This window comes from Stegostoma tigrinum, unplaced genomic scaffold (assembly GCF_030684315.1).
Source record: "Stegostoma tigrinum isolate sSteTig4 unplaced genomic scaffold, sSteTig4.hap1 scaffold_148, whole genome shotgun sequence".
NCBI lineage: Eukaryota > Metazoa > Chordata > Chondrichthyes > Orectolobiformes > Stegostomatidae > Stegostoma > Stegostoma tigrinum.
The window spans coordinates 422,895-445,359 of NW_026728091.1; positions in this window are offsets into that span (position 1 = coordinate 422,895).

Sequence of the window (22,465 nt, forward strand, 5' to 3'; positions counted from 1 at the left end):
GCCTGTGTCTTGAAGATACAATTGGCTCTGCATGCTTTCATGTCTGTGTGCATTTGTGTAAACATTTACATTTGTATTTGAGTGCCTGTGTCCATGTGTGGCCCCATGTGTATGTCAGTTTGTACGTTTCTGTGTTTGTCTCAATTTTTGACCGCATGTTTTCATCAATCTCTGTGTCGTTGTGTGAATTACTACAGTATTATGTATTTACAGGTTTGTGCATAATATTGTGTCTGCATTCTATCTGTACTGAGATTTCTGTTATTTTGGGGTGTATCCATTGAAATGGGGTCGAACACCAACACCCCCTGCAAATCTGCATTTGCTCTTTTGTTTAAAATACTACAATGCTACCCTCTGCTGGTCTCCCTGCACCACTGCAAAAGCTGTCGGCTTTTTCCCCAGAAAATAATGAAGCTTGTAAATCTCTCACATTACATGACTGTGTCGTTTTTTAAATAATACCTTTGTGTGAGGTGATGTAGATTTGTCGAAATCACACTGAAAGACTATGTAAAATAGTCTGTACAAGCGAGTTTTGAGAAGGTTTGTAGCTCAGGTTGAGGTACTGGATGTGAGTTTGCTCGCTGAGCTGGAAGGTTAGTTTTCAGATGTTTCATCACCTTTTTTTTCTTTCTTTTAAAAAATATACTTTATTCATAAGATGTACAAATAATAAAACATATTTGTACACCTACCCAGTCATGCAAGCCGCTCCGGGTTACCCAGGGGGTACGTACACCAACTAAAGGAAAAAAAACAAAACAAAGAAAAAAAACAAAGCAAAGAAAATACCCCGGCAGTCGTCTCCCCGCACAGTCCCCGTTGGCCCCCTGACCAGTTGGGGAAGGCGCCAGCTGGGCCCAGTTACCAGATAGGGCCCTTTTGTACCATTCTGGACGAGGGGTTTCATATGGTAGTCTTTCCCCACCGCACCTTGGCAGCAGCTGTCCCAAGTTTTAGAGCATCCCTCAGCACGTAGTCCTGGACCTTGGAGTGCGCCAGTCTGCAACACTCGGTTGGGGTCAGTTCTTTCAGCTGGCAGACCAGCAAGTTGCGGGCAGACCAAAGAGCGTCTTTCACCGCATTGATGGTCCTCCAGGCGCAGTTGATGTTGGTCTCGGTGTGCGTCCCGGGAAACAGCCCGTAGAGCACGGAATCCCGCGTCACGGAGCTGCTCGGGACGAACCTCGACAAATACCACTGCATCCCCCTCCAGACCTCCTGCGCGTAGGCACACTCCAGAAGGAGGTGATCGACAGTCTCCTCCCCGCACCCCCGCAGCCACCTCGAGGGCAGCGTGCGTTGGCACAGAGATTCCGGGCATGCATAAAGGATCTCACTGGCAGAGCCACTCTCACCGCCAGCCAAGCAATGTCCTTGTGCTTGTTTGAAAGTTCTGGCGATGAGGCATTCTGCGAAACGACTTTGGCAGTCTGCGTGGGGAACCACACGACGGGATCCGCCCTGTCCTTTGCCCGAAGGGTCTCAAAGATACTACATGCTGACCACTGCCTGACGGCCTTGTGGTCAAAGGTGTTTCTCTTCAAAAATTTCTCCATGAAGGACAGGTTGTACGGGACGGTCCAACTAGGAGCGTTCCGCGGCAACGAGGCCAGGCCCATCGTTCGCAACACCGGGGACAGGTAGAACCTCAGTAAGTAGTGACACTTGGTGTTTGCGTACTGAGGATCTACGCACAGCTTCATGTAGCCGCACACAAAGGTAGCCATCAGGGTGAGGGTGGCGTTCGGTATGCCCTTTCCCCCATTTTCCACGTCTTTGTACATGGTGTTCCCGTGGACCCGGTCCATCCTCGACTCCCAAATGAAGTGGAAGATGGCCCAGGTGACCGCAGAGGCGCAGGTCCAAGGAAAAGGCCAGGCCTGTGCCACATACAACAGTACCAAAAGCCCCTCGCACCTGACAACCAGGTTCTTACCCGCGATGGAGAGGGACGGGAGCGTCCACCTGCCCAGCGTCTGCTTCAGTTTGGCGATACGCTCCTCCCAAGTCTTAGTGCACGCCCCAGCTCCACCGAACCAAACACCCAGCACCTTCAGGTAGTCTGCCCTGACGGTGAAGGGGATAAAGGAGCGGTCGTCCCAGTTCCCGAAGAACATGGCCTCGCTCTTACCCCTATTGACTTTGACACCCGAGGCCAGCTCAAACTGGCCGCAGATGTACAACAGCCTACTTACCGACCGACGAATGGTGCAGAAGACAGCGACATCGTCCATGTACAGGGAGGTCTTGACCTGGAGGCCTCCGCTGCCTGGGATAGTCACGCACTTCAGGCTCACGTCCTTCCTGATGTATGCGGCGAAGGGCTCCACACAGCACATTAACAAGGCAGGAGAGCGCGGGCAACCTTGCCTGACTCCAGATCTGACGGGAAAACTGTCCAATTCCCACCCGTTGATTGAGACTGCGCCAACGACGTTGGTGTAGAGCAGCCGGATCCATTTGCGGATGCCCTCCCCGAACCCCAATTTGGAGAGCACATCCCTCATGTAAGCATGAGAGACCCTGTCGAAGGCCTTCTCCTGGTCCAGGCTGACGAGCCAGGTGTCCACCCGCCTGTCCTGTACGTAGGCGATTGTATCCCTGATGAGCGCGAGGCTCTCAGCGATCTTCCTGGCTGGCACAGCACAGGTTTGGTCAGGGTGAATCAGCGACTCCAGACAGACCTGACCCGGTTGGCTTTGACCTTGGCCACGATTTTGTCGTCCACGTTCAATAATGAAATGGGACGCCATTTCTTAATTTCTTCCCTCTCCCCCTTCCTCTTGTAAATAAGGATGATGATGCCCTTCCTCATGGACTTGCGCATTTGCCCTGCCTGAAGCGCACTATCGTACACTTCCAGCAGGTCCTGGCCGACCAGGTCCCGCAGAGCGGAATACAGCTCGACCGGTAACCGTTGCTCCGGGGAGTTTTATTCATCTCCAAGGACTTGAGGGCTCTGGTCAGCTCGTCCAGGGATATCGTCCGGCCCAGCCGCTCCCTCGTGCTGTTGTCTAAGATCTCCGTGATAGACGACAGGAACGACTCAGAGGCGGTGCTGTCCGTGGGCTTTGCGTGGTACAGTCCAGCATAGAAGGATCTGCTGATCCTCAAAATATCGGGCCGAGACGACGTCACCGAGCCGTCATCCTCCTTCAGCCGGCTAAGCACAGAGCTTTCTTTTTGCACCTTCTGAAAGAAGAAACGCGAGCACGTCGCGTCCTGCTTCACGCAGTGCACCCTGGAAGATTATCCTGGAGGCCTCCGCGGCAAAGAGTGAGGCTTGCTGGCCCCTCATCTGCCGGAGTTCCTCAATGACATCGCCCCCATCAACTGCAGATGGAGCAGATTTTGCACCCTTTTCTGGAGTTGTGGCAGCTTTCCCCGCCTCTCACTCGCCTTCCGAACACCTTTGTGGACAAAGAAACTCTTGATGTTCTCCTTCACCGTCTCCCACCAGTCGCCCAGAGACTCAAAGAGGGGTTTTACGGTTCTCCAAACAGCTTACTCCCTCTTAAGCTCCTCGACATTCTCTGGGGTCAACAGAGTCGTGTTGAGCTTCCATGTCCCCTTGCCGGCCGGCTGGTCATCCTGTAAGTGACAGTCAGACAGCAGGAGGCAGTGGTCAGAGAAGAACACCGGCTCGACACCGGTGGAGATGACCGAGAACGCTCGTGACACAAACAGGAAGTCTATCCTTGAGCGAATAGACCAGTCTGGCCGTGACCAAGTGTACCTCCGCTGCGCTCCCTCTGCAAGGATGCTGAAGACGTCGAGCAGCTTGGCGTCCTTCACCGTGCCCATCAGGAATCTGGACGTGACGTCCAGTTGACTCCCCCCACCCGCTGTCCCCACGCCGGATCTTCCACCTGCATCGATGATGCGGTTGAAGTTTCCGCCGAGGATGATCAGCCTGGATCTAGCCAGCAGGGGTGGAAGCCGCTGCAGGATGGCCAACCGCTCACTCCGTACCGCAGGGGCGTACACGTTGATCAGCCTCAGGGGAGCGCTCCTGTTGGTGACATCAGCCACTAGGAGGAGCCCCCCACCACCTCCTGAACTTGAGAGATGGTGAAGTTGCGCCCCCACAGCAGAATAGCCAGGCGCGAGGAGACACAGTCGTTATCCCCCGACCAGATCTAAGGCCCAAAGGTCCAGGCGCCCGACCATTTCCCGTACCTGCTGAGGTGCGGTATCCCACACTCCTGCAGAAACAGGAGGTCCGCCTTGACGGTGGTCAGGTAGGCCAACGTGGACACACATCTTGCAGTGGACTTGACACTGCGCACATTAATGCTCGCAACTCGTACCGTCATTGTGGGCAGTGACCGCAGTACCCTCCCCGAGTCTAAGGTCCAGCCCCTCCATCTGTCCCTTCATGCCCATTGCCCGGGCGAACTGCTTGATGCTCTCTGGGCTCAGGAAACCGTCCGTGCTGCCTTCCGGGTGGCATCTCCCCGTCGGGGGTACGGAGGCAGGGGAGTCCGGCTCTGGGTCAGGCTGGGGACACGCTGTTTCCTGCTTCCCGCCTGAAGGTTCTGGGGGTACCTCCAGGGCCTCAGCGGCGCGTGGCTGGGTGTCAGAGGGAGCCTCAGGACGCCTCCCGTCACCTGGAATCGGGGTGCTGCTTTCCTTCTCCCTTTACATAACAGCCCTGTTCACATCCATCAACATCCACCTGTCAAAAGAAACACTGACTACACTATTATGAGAAGAACCAAAGACACATACACTGGACACCACCAGCATCATCAGCAAGGACAACATCATCAAGCTAGTGGACCTATGCCTCACCACCCACTTCACTTTCAATAACAAAGCCTACAGACAAACCAACGGTACACCCATGGGATCTCCGATATCAGGGTTCTTAGCAGAGGCAGTAATGCAGAGACTCGAACAAACAGCTCTGCCAATCAGCCAACCCAAACTTTGGGTCTGCTACGTGGATGACACCTTTGTCATCACTAAACGAAACAAATTAGAGGAAACCTTCAAGACCATCGATAATACCCTTACTGGCACAACATTCACAAAAGAGGAGGAAAACAACAGCAAACTGCCATTCCTAGATGCCACAGTAGAGCGAACAGCCAATGGGGAACTTCAAACCAGCATCTACAGGAAAACAAGACATACGGACCAAATACTGAAATACAGGAGCAACCATCCCAACACCCACAAACGAAGCTGCATTAGAACATTATTCCAACGAGCCACCACACACTGCAGCACAGAGGAACTACGCAGAGCAGAGGAAAATCACCTACACAGCGTATTCAAAAAGAATGGGCACCATATGAACACAGTCCGCTGATTTCTCAGCAACAAAACCAAACGAAACAGGCAAAACGGGCTCAGAAACCATAACCACTCTCCCCTATATCAAAGACATTTCCAAAATGACTGCCAGACTACTCGGACCTCTTGGCATCAGGGTAGCCCACAAACCCACCAACACACTAAAACAGCAGCTAATGAACATAAAAGACCCTATACAGACAACAAGCGAAACGAACGTCATTTGCAAAATACCTTGCAAAAACTGTGACAAACACTACATTGGACAAACAGGCAGAAAGCTCGCCACCAGGATACATGAACATCAAGTAGCCACAAAATGACATGACCCACTATCACTAGTATCCTTACATACAGATGACCAAGTACACCACTTTGATTGGGACAACACATCCATCCTCGGACAAGCCAAACAGAGACACGCATGAGAATTCCTCGAGGCATGGCATTCCAACCGGAACTCCATCAACAAACACATTGATTTGGAGCCAATCTACCATCCTCTGAGAAAAAGAACAGGAAATCACATCACCAACGCAGGAATTGTCATCACCAACCCAAGGAAACCTCAACAGATAAATAGAAAGTGGGACATAACACCAGCGCTTCATTGGAGGCTATCTGATTGTGTTATCTAGAATGGTGATGAAACGTCTGAAAACTAACCTTCCAGCTCAGCGTGCAAACTCACATCCATAGTCTGTACAGTCACAAAGGGGGTAGAGCAGCAAAAGGGTCCTGAGTGCTTATGAGCTCAGATTATTAAAGATGTCAGGATAATTGTGGAGGGAAGTGAATATTACAAATTTGATTCAATGCCTGAGCTTTTTGAAGGAGAAGTTTAGGAGGGACCCTCCAAGTTCTTTTCCCAGGAGGTGATGGAGATGATGTGTTATGACTCAATAAGACCGTGGAGATTCCGTTTGTACTGACTCAACACAAAAGAGAGATGGCTTTCAGGGCTAAGAGAGAGCGAAGTATGGAGCTGGATGAACACAGCAGGCCAAGCAGCATCCTAGGAGCACAAAGGCTGACGTTTCGGGCCTGGACCCTTCATCAGAAAAGGCGATGGGGAGAGGGTTCTGAAATAAATAAGGAGAGAGTGGGAGGCGGATTGAAGATGGAGAGAGGAAGAGATTGGTGGAGAGGAGACAGGCATTTTAAAGGGGTGGGGATGGAGCCAGTGAAGGTGAGTGTAGGTGGGGAGGTAGGGAGGGAATAGGTCAGTGCAGGGAGGACAGATAGGTCAAGGGGACAGGATGAGGTTCGTCAGGAGGAAATGGGAGGAGGAGATAGGTGGGAGGAAGAATAGTTTAGGGAGGCGGGGACAAGCTTAGCTGGTTTTGGGACGCAGTGGTGGGGGGAGATTTTGAATCTTGTGAAGTCCACATTGATACCATTGCACTGCAGGGCTCCCAAAGTGGAATATGAGTTGCTGTTCCTGCAACCTTCGGGTGGCATCGTTGTGGCACTGCAGGAGGCCCAGGATGGACATGTCGTCTAAAGAATAGGATGGGGAGTTAAATGGTTCGCAACTGGGAGGTGCAGTTGTTTATTACGAACCGAGCGTAGGTGTTCTGCAAAGCCATCCCCAAGCCTCCGCTTGGTTTCCTCGATGTAGAGGAGGCCACAGCATCTAAGTTATGCCAGGTGAAAAAAATAACTGACAGTATGTTTAAAATGAGAATTGTTCATCACTGACTATTGCTTCTTCCTCAGTTGGTGGGATATGGATGTTTCTGAACCTCGACACAAGTCATCCTGGTCCTCTCTGGGTCCTGTCCATATGGCGCAGGGTGGGAGAAAGGTGTGAGGGAACGGATGCTGGGCCCTCCACCAACCGACTTCACACTTTCTGCGCCATTACACGCTTGTTCTCCTGGAGTGATAGAAAGGGAGTGAGGGAGGAAGGGAGGATGGAAGTGGGTGATACTGCTGCTAGTGCTGTTGGAGGTAGGGGGTAAATACTGATGTGTCTGGTGTGAGTCGGTCGAATTTTGAATCCCTGCAGTGTTATTAGTGTGGGGCTTATAGTGGAGGCAAGACAGAGAGAGAGGAAAGATCCTGCATGCACCCAGAATGTCAGCTCATGAATCTTGTTCGAAGGTCAATGCTATGAAAGAAGTACATTAAGTGTGACAGAGCGGAGAGAATATGGTGGCACTTATCCGAGCAAAACAGGGAAGGGTTTGACACTTACCCCTGTATTGCTGGGCATTTCTTCATCCTGCAGATACTGGGCTGAAGCGGTCAGTGAGCTCGATCATGCTCAGTGTGCCTGGTGTTATGGCCTCCCCTGGAAAGAGAATAGTCTTCTTCTGTACGAACCCATTCACTAGGGCCTCGAGGCCGCTGTCAAAAAATTGTGACGCAATAGCTCCTGATCTGCCATGCTCGCTATACACAGTGCTGGGCAGGTCCACACTAAGAAAACCGCATCATGTGCCCATTAGCCTTTTAAAGATAGCACCAGTGCCAGGGATCACAGAATATCCGTGGGCATCCAGGCAATGATGCGTACCATTAGCCATGATGAAGAGGAGAGATGGGATAACATTGAATGAGACAGACGGTATGGGGTGGAGAAGGTAATTAATGAGATAGTAACAGAAAATAACCTCAGCCTCATGCAGACGTTCCTCTGTCAAACTCAATGAAATTGACACTGAGACAAATTATTGCAAGATTGAGCCCAATGAGTCGAAGGCCCTGCTGTTGCCACTGCGAGTTACAAAGCTACAGAACAAATGGTCATCCAACAGCCTCCATCAACTGAACTCACACCAAAATTCCATTCACCCTTCATTCCTGGAAACATTGGCCCATGTTACAAGATGCTGTTGAAATATTTTCAGTTCACCATTCTGAAACCCATGAACACATCCTTCCATGACATTGTCTGTCAGTTTCCCTTTCTCTGTCTATTTTCTGAACCCCTTGTTTTTGTGGGATTCCCCACCGTCTCTCTCTGGCAGTGATTTTCACACCCATGGCACCCCTTGTCATGGCACATTGGAGATATGGAGCTATAAATGGGTGGGACCCTCACATCCTGTCACTTCCAGCATAGGCTGCAGGGCTCCCCCATCTGAGCAGCGATCTAGGCAGTGTTACCGAGCAATGCACTGGGGTGGTTTGCTCAGCTCGACAAGGAGACAGATGTATCGTTTAAATTTAGAAATCACTGCACTGCCATGGTTTCCTCAGCTCCCCATGCTGCACATGTATCTTCTCTGGGTTTACAGGACAGTTCACTGCTGTGGTCCTTTAAGCTCCTGGTGGTGGACAGATGTCTAGTCCGGGTTTATAGGCCAGCGCTCTGGTTTGATGTAAACAGTGTTCCACACTGGATAGATTGCCAGCTTAGTTCGAGCTGTACACTATCCTGGTTTGCACAGTGTTCGATGCTGAACAGATATCTTATCTGGGTTTATGGTGTCTGGGCCGGAATTGGATTGAGAATTGGATTGAAAATTGGATTGATATATCTAACAATTTTAGCTATCTGGCTGCTCCATTATTTTATGCTCTCATTCTTATGATTGCGCCCTCCAAAGTCTGACTCCTCGGACGAGTCCCATTCCGCTGTCTACACTCTGATTTCTGCATCTAGTTGCCCAATAAGTAATTGTGCAGTTTACCTGAATTGATGTCCCGTGTCCTCACTGACCTATTGCGTTGTTCACTCGAGAGCATTTAGTTCATCATAAATAAACTCACAAACCATTTTTGAAAAAGTACAGCTCTTACTTTCTATCGATTCCCAGTGTCCTGTGTGGTGCTCCAGGTTGGGCAGGAGATATTGAACAGCTATGGCATACACATTTGTAACTTATTCTGTGTCTGTCTACTGAACATCTGTGTTAGTGTCTCTCTGCTAATCATGTGTTCAAGAATTCCCCGACTGTTGTTGATTCATACCTGGCTTCAAACTTGGAGTTAAGTGGTGTTTCACTTAATTCTTGTTGGGAAGTTCGTGGAAATGCTGGAGATAGTTTCCTGGAGGTTGTGCTTTAAGCTTCTGTGGGCATTCAGGAAGACCAGACGCTTGGGTGACCCATGCTAGATGAATCATAATGGCTGCAGTTAAAGCGTCCGTGTCTGTAACATGGCCAGCAAACAGAGCAGAGGCTGCACAGGTGGAAATGAGTGAAAAAAATGGAATGAGGAATCACAATTAGATCAGACATGATCTTATTGAATGGGGGATCAGGATTGAATGGCCCACTCCTGAAACGTATTCATATATTTCTGTGCGTAGCAAGCCACGTGGAACCTTGCTGCATCCCTTGCTGAAGTCCATGTAGTCAATTTCTACTGCTCTGCCTTCATCAATCTTCATTGTCACTTCTTTAAAATATTCGATCAAATTAGTGAGACATGATTTCCAACGCACAAAGTCGTATTGAATATCTCTAATCAGTCCTTATCTTTCCTCATATGTATGTCCTGTTCCTTAGAGGCCCCTCGAACAATTTAGCCACCATTGATATAGGGTTCACTGATGCATAATTCCCTGGCTTTTTTCTACCCCTTTCCTAAATAATGGCACCGCATTACCATCGTCCTGTCTTCTAACACTTTACCCATGGTTATAGTTAATAAATATCTCAGCAAGGAACCCAACAATCACTTCCCCAGTTTCCCACAGTGTTCTGGGATACAACTGCTAATTTCCCAGGAATTTACAGATCTTTATGCATTTCAAGATGTCCAGCATCTCCGCGTCTGTAGTATGGACACTTTTCAAGACATTATAATGTATTTCTCCAAGTTTTCAAGCTTACATATCCTACTCCACACATTATCTGATGCAAAACACTTGTTTAGTATCTTATCTTTCTCCTGTGGGTCCATAGATAGACAGCCTTGTTGATCTTTAACGGGCCCTATTCTCTCCATTGTTACTGTTTCGTTGTTAACAAATTTGTAGAACCTCCCTGAATTCTTGTTAACCCTGGTTCTAAAGCTATCTCAAGTCCCTGGTAAATCCCTGACCTCTCCTTTACTTCTCTCAACCTCTACGAGTTTCCAGTCCTTGTGATCACAGTATTTCAACATCCGACTCAGATCCTGGTTGCGGAACAGTTCAGGTGCAGTCTATCTCAAAGATTCAGTTCCTTCCTGACCCAAAACCGATACAAGTGCCACTGTAAATGGAACCCTTCCTTCCTGCACCACTCCTTTCATGGTAAACTTACTTCCTAAGTTGTCTTTTTTTTGTACCAATTTACACGTGGCTCGGGTAATAACCCCATGATTGTAACAGTTGAGGTCCAGCTCTTTAATTTTGTTCCAAATTCCTAATATTCCCTACGCAGGATCTCTAATTGTACAATGAGACAAGAGATTGATAAATTGAAAGTACCTGTGACATGGATCACAGGGCACCATCAGATCAATCCCGAATTTATATAAAGGTGGAGCAGATTTAACAGGCTGAATGATCTCGGGATGGAGGTGATTCACATGTGATTTGAAAAATAAAACATATAGCTCTGCTTATTCCCCTTATGTGTTACATACCAGGGGACCAACGTTATTCTGAAACTGCGAGTTGCCCAGAACGTTATCTGGAAACTGCAATAAACGACGACAGAGAACATAGAACATAGAACAGTACAGCACAGAACAGGCCCTTCAGCCCACGATGTTGTGCCAACCATTGATCCTCATGTATGCACCCTCAAATTTCTGTGACCTTATGCATGCCCAGCAGTCTCTTTAATGACCCCAATGACCTTGCTTCCACAACTGCTGCTGGCAACGCATTCCATGCTCTCACAACTCTCTGTGTAAAGAACCCGCCTCTAACATCCCCTCTATACTTTCCTCCAACCAGCTTAAAACCATGACCCCTCATGTTAGCCATTTCTGCCCTGGGAAATAGTCTCTGGCTATCAACTCTATCTATGCCTCTCATTATCTTGTATACTTCAATAGGTCCCCTCTCCTCCTCCTTTTCTCCAATGAAAAAAAGTCCGAGCTCAGTCAACCTCTCTTCATAACATAAGCTCTCCAGTCCAGGCAGCATCCTGGTAAACCTCCTCTGAACCCTCTCCAAAGCATCCACATCTTTCCTATAATAGGGCGACCAGAACTGGACGCAGTATTCCAAGTGCGGTCTAACCAAAGTTTTATAGAGCTGCAACAAGATCTCACGACTCTTCAACTCAATCCCCCTGTTCATGAAAGCCAAAACACCATATGCTTTCTTAACAAACCTCTCCACTTGGGGGGCCATTTTAAGGGATCTTTGTATCTGCACACCAAGATCCCTCTGTTCCTCCACACTGCCAAGAATCCTATCGTTAATCATGTACTCAGCTTTCAAATTCGACCTTCCAAAATGCATCACCTCGCATTTATCCAGGTTGAACTCCATCTGCCACCTCTCAGCCCATCTCTGCATCCTGTCAATGTCCCGCTGCAGCCTACAACAGCCCAATATACTGTCAACAACACCTCCAAACTTTGTGTCGTCTGCAAACTTGCTGACCCATCCTTCAATCCATCATCCAAGTCATTAATAAAAATTACAAACAGTAGAGGCCCAAGGACAGAGCCCTCTGGAACACCACTCACCACTGACTTCCCGGAGAATATTTTCCTTCTACTACCACTCGCTGTCTTCTGTTGGCCAGCCAATTCTGTATCCAGGCAGCTAAGTTCCCCTGTATCCCATTCCTCCTGACCTTCTGAATGAACCTACCATGGTGAACCTTATCAAATGCCTCACTGAAGTCCATATAAACCACATCCACAGCTCGACCCTCATTCAGAAAATTCTAAAAGTGGCATTCTCTGGAACATTCCACAACTGACTCTCTCCAGAAGATTCTATGTCCATATGGGGGTATTGCAAAGGCAAGAGAGAGGGTGTTGAGCTGATTTTGATGAGAGATTATCACTGTGAGGCTGAGTGGATTTCACCAGATCTTGTGGACCGAAGGCCCTTGTGATATGGGTCTTTATGACTCTCTCTCATTTTGTACCTGGCATTTTCTGGAACATTCTATAACCAACCTTCTACAGAAAATTCTATAACTGACAATCTCTGGAACATGATACAATTGACATTCCTCGGAATATTCCATAAGCACCATTCCTCAAAGCATTCTGGAACTTGCATTACCTGTGAACACCCAGATAAGTGCCTGACGGAAGAGATCGCATTCCAGGGAGTGGAAGGAAACGTTGTTTTGAAGTCCCCCTGGGAAGTTAAAGAGGTGAATAAGTTTTCCCTTTTTTACATTTCTTCATTACGGAGGATCGACCACTGTTTAGACCAAAAGACAGAAATTTCCAACCACATCTTTTCTTCAATTTTCTTTTGGCACAGCAATGTTTTTACCCTCTGTATTAGAAACTGCAAAGGCGTGAACTCTGCCTGCTCATGAGCAATCAATTGTGTGGAAACATTCTAGAAACCATCTGATGTTATGGATGAGTGCCTGTGTGTTTGGAGAGAGAGTGTTTTTTATGCTTAATGTCACATATTTGTAAGTAATTCAGAACCTACCATTTGCTATTTCAGCCCCAAATACTTCAATAAATCTCTGAATACAGTGACATATTTGAAAACTTCACTGGTTCCTCAGGAAAACTGGTAATTCTACCTCCAGGCTGATGCACAATTTGTTTTTTTTTTCCACAGTAAACGTTGCGACGATCTACATCCTGCTTTATAAAGATTGTGGATTGTCTCCATGCGTCCGTCGTTACCTAGTGGCCATGGCAGCGGCGGATCTACTGCTCATTATTCTTGACCTGATACTGAGACATATTCCCATTGTTTATAAGGAACAGTTTTATTTCCTGTGGTACATCCCCGTGTGTAATATCCACGCCGTCCTGCTTTATGCAGCCACTGACTGTTCTGTCTGGTTCACCGTCACTTTCACCTTTGATCGATTTGTGGCCATTTGTTGCCAGAAGCTGAAAAGTAAATATTGCAGTGAGAAAACGGCGGCTGTGGTTCTGGGAACAGTGACTGTGATGAGCTGTTTAAAGAACATTTTCTGGTATTTTATGCTCACGGGTTGGTATTGGCTGAGGAACCAACCCTGGTTTTGTGACATAAGAACTGATGTTTATGACTCTCGTGTCTGGGTCACAATCGAGTTCCTCCATCACATTCTAACCCCGACTCTCCCATTTCTCCTGATTCTGCTGCTCAATGTTTTCACCGTCAGACACATTTTAGTGACCAGCAGAGCCCGCAGGAGACTCCGGGCTCACACAAATGGGGACGGTCAGTGTGACACAGAAATGCAAAATCGAAAAAAATCCATCATTTTACTGTTTGTGATCTCGGCCAATTTCATCATGTTATGGTCACTGTTAATGGTGTATTCTATGTGGAATCGGGTGTGGTACTTTGGACATAATTCTGTGTATCTAGATATGTTTGTGCAGGAATTAGGCTTCATGCTGCAGCTCCTCAGTTGCTGCACAAACACTGCGATTTATGCCGTGACCCAGACTAAGTTTAGGCAGCAGCTAAAGAATGTGCTCAAATATCTCTTTATCCAAATTGATCAATCAATCAAATTCAATCATTAATCAGTCCATCCAAGGTTTTCTGATTTCAGTTCAATGTTGCAGCAATAAAGCACCATGTCGCTCTGGTAGCAAACTGAGGGTAGTGTTGGTTTTTCCAACCTTATCCCACTGGGGTTTACTGTGGTACATTTCAATGTTTCTGTCAAATTAGGGGCCAGTGTGTGTGTTCAAACGTCTGTATACTCTGCCTGATGGAAGAGGATGTAGTAGAGCCTTAGCATTTGGGGTGGGCCTTCGATTATATTGGCAGGTTTTCTTGGCAACAAGATGTGTAACGGCGTTCATGAATGGAAGGGTGGCTTCTGTGATGATCTGGCCTTCAACCTTCAGTAGTTTCTTACAGTCCGGACCAGCAGTTGCTGTACCTGGATAGAATGTTTTCTATGGTGCAGACGTGCTAAATCTCCTAAGCCATTTCCTCAACTTCTCAGGAAGAAGATGCTTTGTTGTTCCTTTTCCAGGTTTGCTAGTTTTATCAAGACAGTGGCTGGATTAGAGAGTATGACCTCTATGGAGAGGCTAGAAAGACTCAGTTTCCTGACTGCCATCAGTTTTGTGGAAGAGACACTGGATCCAAAACGTTGTCTCTGATTTCTCTTCACAGATACTGCTAGTTCTGCTGAGATTTTCCAGCAATTTTCTCTTTCACCTGTAGGTAAACATGGATTGTTTTCTCTGAAGCAGTAGAACTCAGGGGAGACTTGATAGAAGTCTGTAAAATTATGGGATACATAGGTAGATTTGACAACCGGAATATTTTTCCCAGAGTTGAAAACTAGGAGACATGTTTTTATGGTTTGTTGAAAGTGGGGAGGCATGTTCAAAGGAGAAGTGAGAGGCACGTTTTTACAGAGTACGGTAGGAGTGTGGAACACTCAGGCAAGTGTTGTCATAGAGGCAGACAAGATCGGGGTGTTTAAGAGAATATTACATATGCACATGGTTGTGCAAGAAATGGAGGGAAATGCTCCAGGGGCAGGCATAAGGCATTAGCTTAATTTGACGCCATGTTGGTGCAACATCATGGGCTGAAGGGCCCGCTCCTGCTCTGTACTTTTCTACTGTTATGTTCTATCTCTCTCGCTGTCCTTTTTTTGTCTCTGCCTGCCCCCCCTCTCTCTCTGTATCCCAGTCTGTACCCACCCCTCTCTATATATCTGCCCCTCTCCTTCCATCTCTCTCTATCTCTCCCAATGTCTCTATCTGTTCCTCTCCCTGCCTCTGGTCCCTCGCTCTCCCTCTGTCCTCCTCTCCCTCTACCCCCTCTCTCTCCCCTTCCATTTCCCTCTCTTTCTTTGCCTCAGGCCCTCTCTCTCTCCCCCCCACCCCTGACTATCAGTTTCTCCACATCTATCCTCTACCTCTTTGCCCTCTCCCTTCTCTTTCCCCATCACACCTCTCTTTCTGTCCCACTGTCCCATCCCTTTCCCACTTCCCTGCCCCTCTCTCTGTATCTCTCTCCGTCTGCTCCGCTCACTCATATTCTCCCTCTATCATCCCTGTCTCTCACACACGCCTCACACATCTGTAACACTCTTACTTACACTCACTGTCCCCCTCCCACTTTCAATTCTTCACTTCCTTTCCCACTATTTCTCTCATTACTCTCCCGCCATTCCTCTCTCTGTCCATCTCTGTGCCATCCACTCTGCCTGTCCCTATCTCTAATATATCCTTTACCCTACCTCTCTCTCTGTCCCTCACTCTCTTTGTCCCTCTCTTCCTCTGTGTCCCCTTTCTGTCTCCCTCCCTTAGACTACCATCTCTCTCTCCATCTCTCTGTCTCTCTCCCTCTGTCCCTGTCCCTGTCTATCCTTCTCTCCTCATCTGTTCCTGGCTGTCTCTGTCTGCCCTTCTCCCCGTTCCCCCATTCCATCTCCATGGTCTTTCTCCCCTTCTATCCTCCTCTTCTTCTTTATCCATCTCTGTCTGCACTCCCCGCCCCCAACAATGGTCCTTTTCCTGTATCTCCTTCTTTCCTTCTGCCCCTCTCTTCCGCCCTCTGTTGGTCTCTATCTATCTCTCCCTCCCTCTGCCCACACTCTCACTCCCTCATATGTCATCCACTCACTATTTTCCTCTGCTCCCCTCCCTCTCTGCCCCTCTAAGCCTATTCTCTGCCTCACACCCTTTGCAACTGTCTCATTATTTCTCTATGTAACCCTCTCACTTGGTCCCTCTCTCTCTTTCTGTCTCACTTAGCCCCTGTCCCTCTCTCTGTCTCACTCAGCAAAATTCTCTTTTTTTGTTTGTCTCTTTAGCCATATATCGTTGGCCCTCTCTCTATCTATCTGTGTCTCTCTGGCCCTCACACTTTCTGACCAGGTGTAGGGGTGACTTGTACTGGCTATGTAAGGTGACTTATACCAGACCACTCCGAGCTGCCCAGGCCTACCAACAAGATGGTAGACAGAAGCTAAGAAAAAATTAAGCAGCCTGTTCACACAGTGAAGTATACTTGTATCTTTGAATAAAACTGCTCGAAGGTCGGTAAAAGGACGTTCTATGTTGCCATCCCAGACAGTTCTGATAGAAGGACGCCTCAGGACAGAAAAATGACCATTTCCAGCTTTAATAAATAGAGAATGGTTGTTCCAGTAAATGAATAACGTTCGGCGATAGATTCGGTCCTGAAGCAGCTACAAGGATAACAGCAAAAGTTATTTCCTCATAAATACTTGTCTCTTTGAAGTTACCAGCAATATTCAAGAGTTTCGAGCTAAAACTGGTCTAATCATATAAGTTGGTTTCAATACGCAACCAGAATGTAATACATTCTGAAAGAACATTTAGGTTTAGATGTGAAGGTTAAATAGCCTTCTGAGACGCCTTCTGAGATGCCTTCTCTTTTGCCCTCACAACCCATAAATTATAAAATGCTGACTGTAGAAGTAGTGGTACAATGTTACTCTTTTAATTAACTTTATAACAGAAGTTAACCTCGTAGAATAGGTTCGGTAAACCTAACTGACTTTTTGTTATTACGTTATGTAATTGGAGAATGGGAAAATAAAAGGAGTAACTGAATGTGATGATAGAATTCGAGCTGTCTTTATAGATAAAATAAAAGTCTGTGAAAGTCCCGAAAGTGTACAATCATTTTACTTTTTTGAATGTGAATGAATGGGATGCACAGAAACATCCTCAAGCCAAAAGAAGACAATGTCTAGTTCAGAGCATATGATCATGAAACCTGGGACTGCCTCTCGAAGTGACCACGAGGTGTCCCAAGTGTTTAGATTAAGGGGAAGGACAGTGAATACATTGCATTTGATTACTGCAACACAGGATCTATAAAAATGCTGTAATTCTTTATAAAAGCAAAGATTGTGTCACTGATCCATCCTCCAAATCCAGATTCTGCAAACATGCTTAGGCTCTCTCCCTCCATACACCAGTTTAAGTTGGAGGAAACATCTTGCCCTTGCTTGAATCCTGCCTGCCTCCTGAGTTTTTGTCCCTGCTCTGGATAAATGCTCCTACAGTTTGCTGCCTAGAGCAGGGTAACGTTGGGCCACGATCTGGGCGAGTATCTTTCTTGACCATCCTTTCTAGCTAGCTTGGCAATTGGTGGATTTATTCTGTAAGCCAGGACCCCTTCCAATATTTTGAGAGAACACGCAAAATAGTGGAAGGGGATCCCGGTGTGAGAGCATGTGAACTAATGCGAAAATGCAACAGAACACGAGAACATTTGAAATAACATGAGAATGTGCCGAACAGTGCAAGAGCATGCGAAATAGTGCAAGGGCCTGAAATAAGGAAGAGGGGGTTGTGAGGCCAAGCATGCAAAATAGGAGAAAAGGGAGGACTGAGAGTCTCGGCAAAATCATGAGTAAAATTTTAAAAAAGAGGAAGGCTGTGAGCCCCTGTGTTATCATGCATAAATAAGTGCAAAAAAGAAGCAAATAAGAGAAAAAAAAGCAAACAAATACTCCCAGAAATCTCAAGCGAAGTGTGAAGTAGAAAAAGAACAATGGACTGGGAAATAATAAAACAGTAAAATAGAAGCAGACACAGTTGTGTGAGAGTTTGACAAAGTGGCAGGGATGAATTGCTGAATAATGGGTTGGGCCCACATTAGTCCATTCTGCAGAGACTGTTTTAAAAAGTGTAGAAACGTGCTGAAATGGCTACAGTATTCATGACTAAGAAAGAGAAAGCGAGACTTGTCTCTGTTCGAGTTCAGTGAATCTAGTAGAGGTATTACAAAAACAAATTTGCTTGAAAAACTCAGCAGGTCTGGTAGCATCTGTGAAGGGGAAAACAGAGTTAACATTTCGGATCTGGTGACCCTTCCTCAGAACTGATGCTGGCTGGGATAACGCCAGTTTTTACGCAGAAAACAAAGGGGAGAGGAATGGGGTAGGGAGTAAACGATAGGATAGAGTATAAAGGGTGAAAAGAGCAGTTGGACAGACAAACAGTTGATAATAATCAGATTGGGAGGGTGAATAGTTGTTAATGGGGACTGCTAGTGACTGAAACAAGCAGTGTGTAATGGCAGGCTACGTTATAACAAGGCCTGGCTTGTGGGCTAAGAGCCTGGGACATGGGAGAGCTTAGGCCCTAAAATTATTGAACTCAGTGTTGAGTATGGAGGGCTGCAGGGTCCCCAAGCCGAAAATGAGGTATTGTTCTTCCAACTTGCATTGAGCTTCGCTGGAACACTGCAGCAAGCCAGCGGACTGACATGTTGGCAAAGGAACAGGGTGGTGCATTGAATGGGTGCCAAAAAAGCGCAATCCGCCATTGTCTCTGAGACAGAAGACATCAAGAAAACACAACACAACCAGCCGCACTAATCAGCCTACCATATATGAAGGAAGTTTCAGAAATGACCACAAGACTACTCAGTTCCCGATGTATCAGAATAGCCCACAATCTGACAACCACACTGCGATAGCTACCGACGAACATAAGGGATCACATACCCAAAACTAGCAAAACCAGTGTATTATACAAAATACCATCAAGGGCTGTGAGAAATACTGCACAGGTCAAACCAGAAGAAAACTGGCAATACGGACACACAAACGCCAACTAGCCATCAAGAGACATGACCAATTCTCACCTGTCTCACTGCACACAGACGATGAGGGACACAAATTCGCCTGGGGCAACACATCCATCATCACACAAGTCAAAAAGAGACATGCCCGGGCATTTCTGCAGGCCTGATATTCCAACTGGAACTCTGGCAAAAACACATTGAACAAGAGCCTTTGTACAAACCATTGAAAAACAGAACCGGAAGTAATAACAACCAGCCGAGCAAACTGAGGCATATAACTAACAAAAGGGACAGAATACCTGTGCTTCACTGGAGGTGCACTGAAGATGTTACCTAGTCGGGTGACAAAACATTTGCATCAAACTCACCAGCTCAGCGAGCTCTGCAACTTCATGTATCTCTGTCAGTCACTTTCCACTCACACTGTGCAAGATAATAAAATGTGAGGCTGGATGAACACAGCAGGCCAAGCAGCAACTCAGGAGCACAAAAGCTGACGTTTCGGGCCGAGACCCTTCATCAGAGAGGGGGATGGGGTGAGGGAACTGGAATAAATAGGGAGAGAGGGGGAGGCGGACCGAAGATGGAGAGAAAAGAAGATAGGTGGAGAGGAGAGTATAGGTGGGGAGGTAGGGAGGGGATAGGTCAGTCCAGGGAAGACGGACAGGTCAAGGAGGTGGGATGAGGTTCGTAGGTAGCTGGGGGTGCGGCTTGCGGTGGGAGGAAGGGATGGGTGAGAGGAAGAACCGGTTAGGGAGGCAGAGACAGGTTGGACTGGTTTTGGGATGCAGGGTGTGCGGGGGGAAGAGCTGGGCTGGTTGTGTGGTGCAGTCGGGGGAGGGGACGAACTAGGCTGGTTTAGGGATGCAGTAGGGGAAGGGGAGATTTTGAAACTGGTGAAGTGCCATGCAAGAAGTCCTGTTCGGTTGATTCATCAGTATGACACCTAATTTTTAGGCATGCCTGGCGACGTTCCTGATTGTTAATCATTCCTTTGTCTGTCCAACAGTTCTTCTCTATATTTGGGCTCCAGCCCCTCCTATAATTTACTCATTACCGCCACCCCCCGCCATTCCACACTCTACATACAAACTCTTACTTTCTGAGCTACCTTCAGTTCTGAGGGTCACTCGAACTGAAACGTTCTCTGACTTCGCTGCACAGATGTTGCCGACCTGTTGAGCCGTTCCAGCATTTGTTTTTGTCACTGTTTGTTTCTTGGTGTCAGTAAGTTAAAAAAAAACTCTGGTTATTTGTGAATTCTCTAGTGTCTCAGCAGGTGGGATGACTGAGTAAACACTTGCCCTCAAATAGGTCAAGTGAATGGTCTGATTCCAGTGTGAGATTGAGTTAATGCTTTCCCACGTTCACAACAGATGAATGGACTCTCTCCAGTGTGAATTTGCTGGTCTCTCATTGGGAGGAATGACGGAATGAATACCTTCCCACACACAGAGCAAGTGAACAGTTTCTCCCCAATATGACTTGTTATAGAGAAAGGAAGGTTAAATGAAAGAAAGTCCCTCGTATTCACTGTATAAGTAAAAAGTAAACATTTATTTTTTAATAAAAATAATAGTGAACAAAATGAAACAATTACAAGCAAACTGAACAATTTCCAATAACTACTAACTATTCCCTAAATGGACTAAGTTCTACTGGTACGCTATTCCAATAAACATAAGTCCCACTTATATAATCCAAGTAGTAAGACAAGAAAATAAAATCTTAGTCTCTCAAAGTCTACGCGCTTTATTTCTGCTGCTCTCACGTCATAAATGCCTTTATTCCACGGATCCGGGTGTCAGGGATGTTTTCTCTGTGAAGTACTTTGTGAGGGCTCTTAACTAGAAATACCATGGTGACTTTTATGGATACAGGTGCTTTCTTAGAGACCTCAGTGATTGCTTGTGAGAGATAGATGATTACTTCTCAGATGACCATTCATTCTCACACTGATTTTCAAAATCTCTCGTTATCTACTGGGATGACATGTCAATTTTATTACAATAGCATTCATGCTAAACTATCAAAACCACCAGGTTTAAATTCAATTGTCTTTGAATTGCTAATGCTTGGATGAGACAAATTGGCTGATTCCAGCTCATTGCCAAAACACCAAAACAAGGTTTCCGTTCACACAGCCAATTGATACGTGTTTCAATTTTAGAACGGGCTGTACACCTTCAGCTATATGCAGACACTTTTTTTTCTCTCTCAGTATAAATCCCTAGGCTTAGAAAAGCACTATCCCTTCAAGGTACCATACAATCTTGTCCCTGAATGTTATTTTACAAACAAATTCTCGCTTCCTGCCTTCCAATTCACGATTACTCAACACAATTTTTTAACAGACTGAGTTGGTGAGCTTTCAGCTGTGATGATTCTTTTAAAAAAAGACTTCCCACAATCCCCACATTTCCACACTGTCTCTAATATGACTGCTCTGGTGTTTTGACCTTTTAGATGAATCTTCACAGACACTTCCACACAGAGAGAAAGTGTGTTCCTCTCCAGTATGAGTGGTATTTTTTCTTCAATGTTCAAAACGTTTTGACAATTTGGTTATGATGAAGAGAGTGGCTGTCAGATCTGGATATGGTTTCATCTGCACCTCAAGTTGCAAATCAATCTTTCAAAACAGGAAAAGAAAGGAGAAAAGAGAAGATACGCAGGTTGTTAAATTGAGAGAAATTAATCTGGACAATTGTGAAGTCAAGACTTGGGAGAAAAATTACCACATAAAATAGTTGACTACCGTTAAAATCAGTCACTGTTTGCAGTGAACTACTGAGGTTGGAGATTTGCGAGTGAAGGACCTTTATCCTCAAACAATTTGATCCCTTGAGTCCTCAGAACTAAGAACAGATGCAGAAAGAAAGTGCGGTAAGTACTCAGCAATCCTGGCAGCATCTGAAATTGTCCTTTTCCATCGATTAATAACCTCAATAATTGGCCTCAAGTTCTGTAGTTCCCGCTTCAAACATCTCTGACTCTCTCCTTTTCAAAATTGCCCTTCAAGCTGATACATTTTGCAACACTCTTGATCATCAGTATTATGTCTCTTTGTGATAAATCTTGTAATATAATATCTCTGAAATTCTAGTGAACATTTCATTATAGTGATAATGCAACACAAATGTCAATTGTGTTTCTTGACTTCTACAACTATCTGCGTTCATTCCTCATCTCAGCGTGAGAATTCTCAGAAAGAAAGCATAGGGATTCTCGTGGTTCACATGGTCCACTCCTACTTGCTCAACAGACTGCTGCGGTTTGGCAATATTTCCTGTTTGACACTACTTAAATTTGTTCACATCCAAGAATGGAGTTTTATGTAAAAACAACTGGAGGGGCAAAATGGATTTAGCGGTTCTCTATGAATTTTAAAAAATGTTCCAACAAATGCATAAGTAACACTGATAAGACATTGACCTTTTAAAAATTCGAGTGCTCACCATAGCCACCTACACGTACAATACGAGGATGTGGAGATAAGAGTTTAGAAACGGTCACCAACAGAGCTCCAGTAAAAGAGCCACAACAGGAGGATGAAGAGGAGCAGAGAAGGTGCCTGCT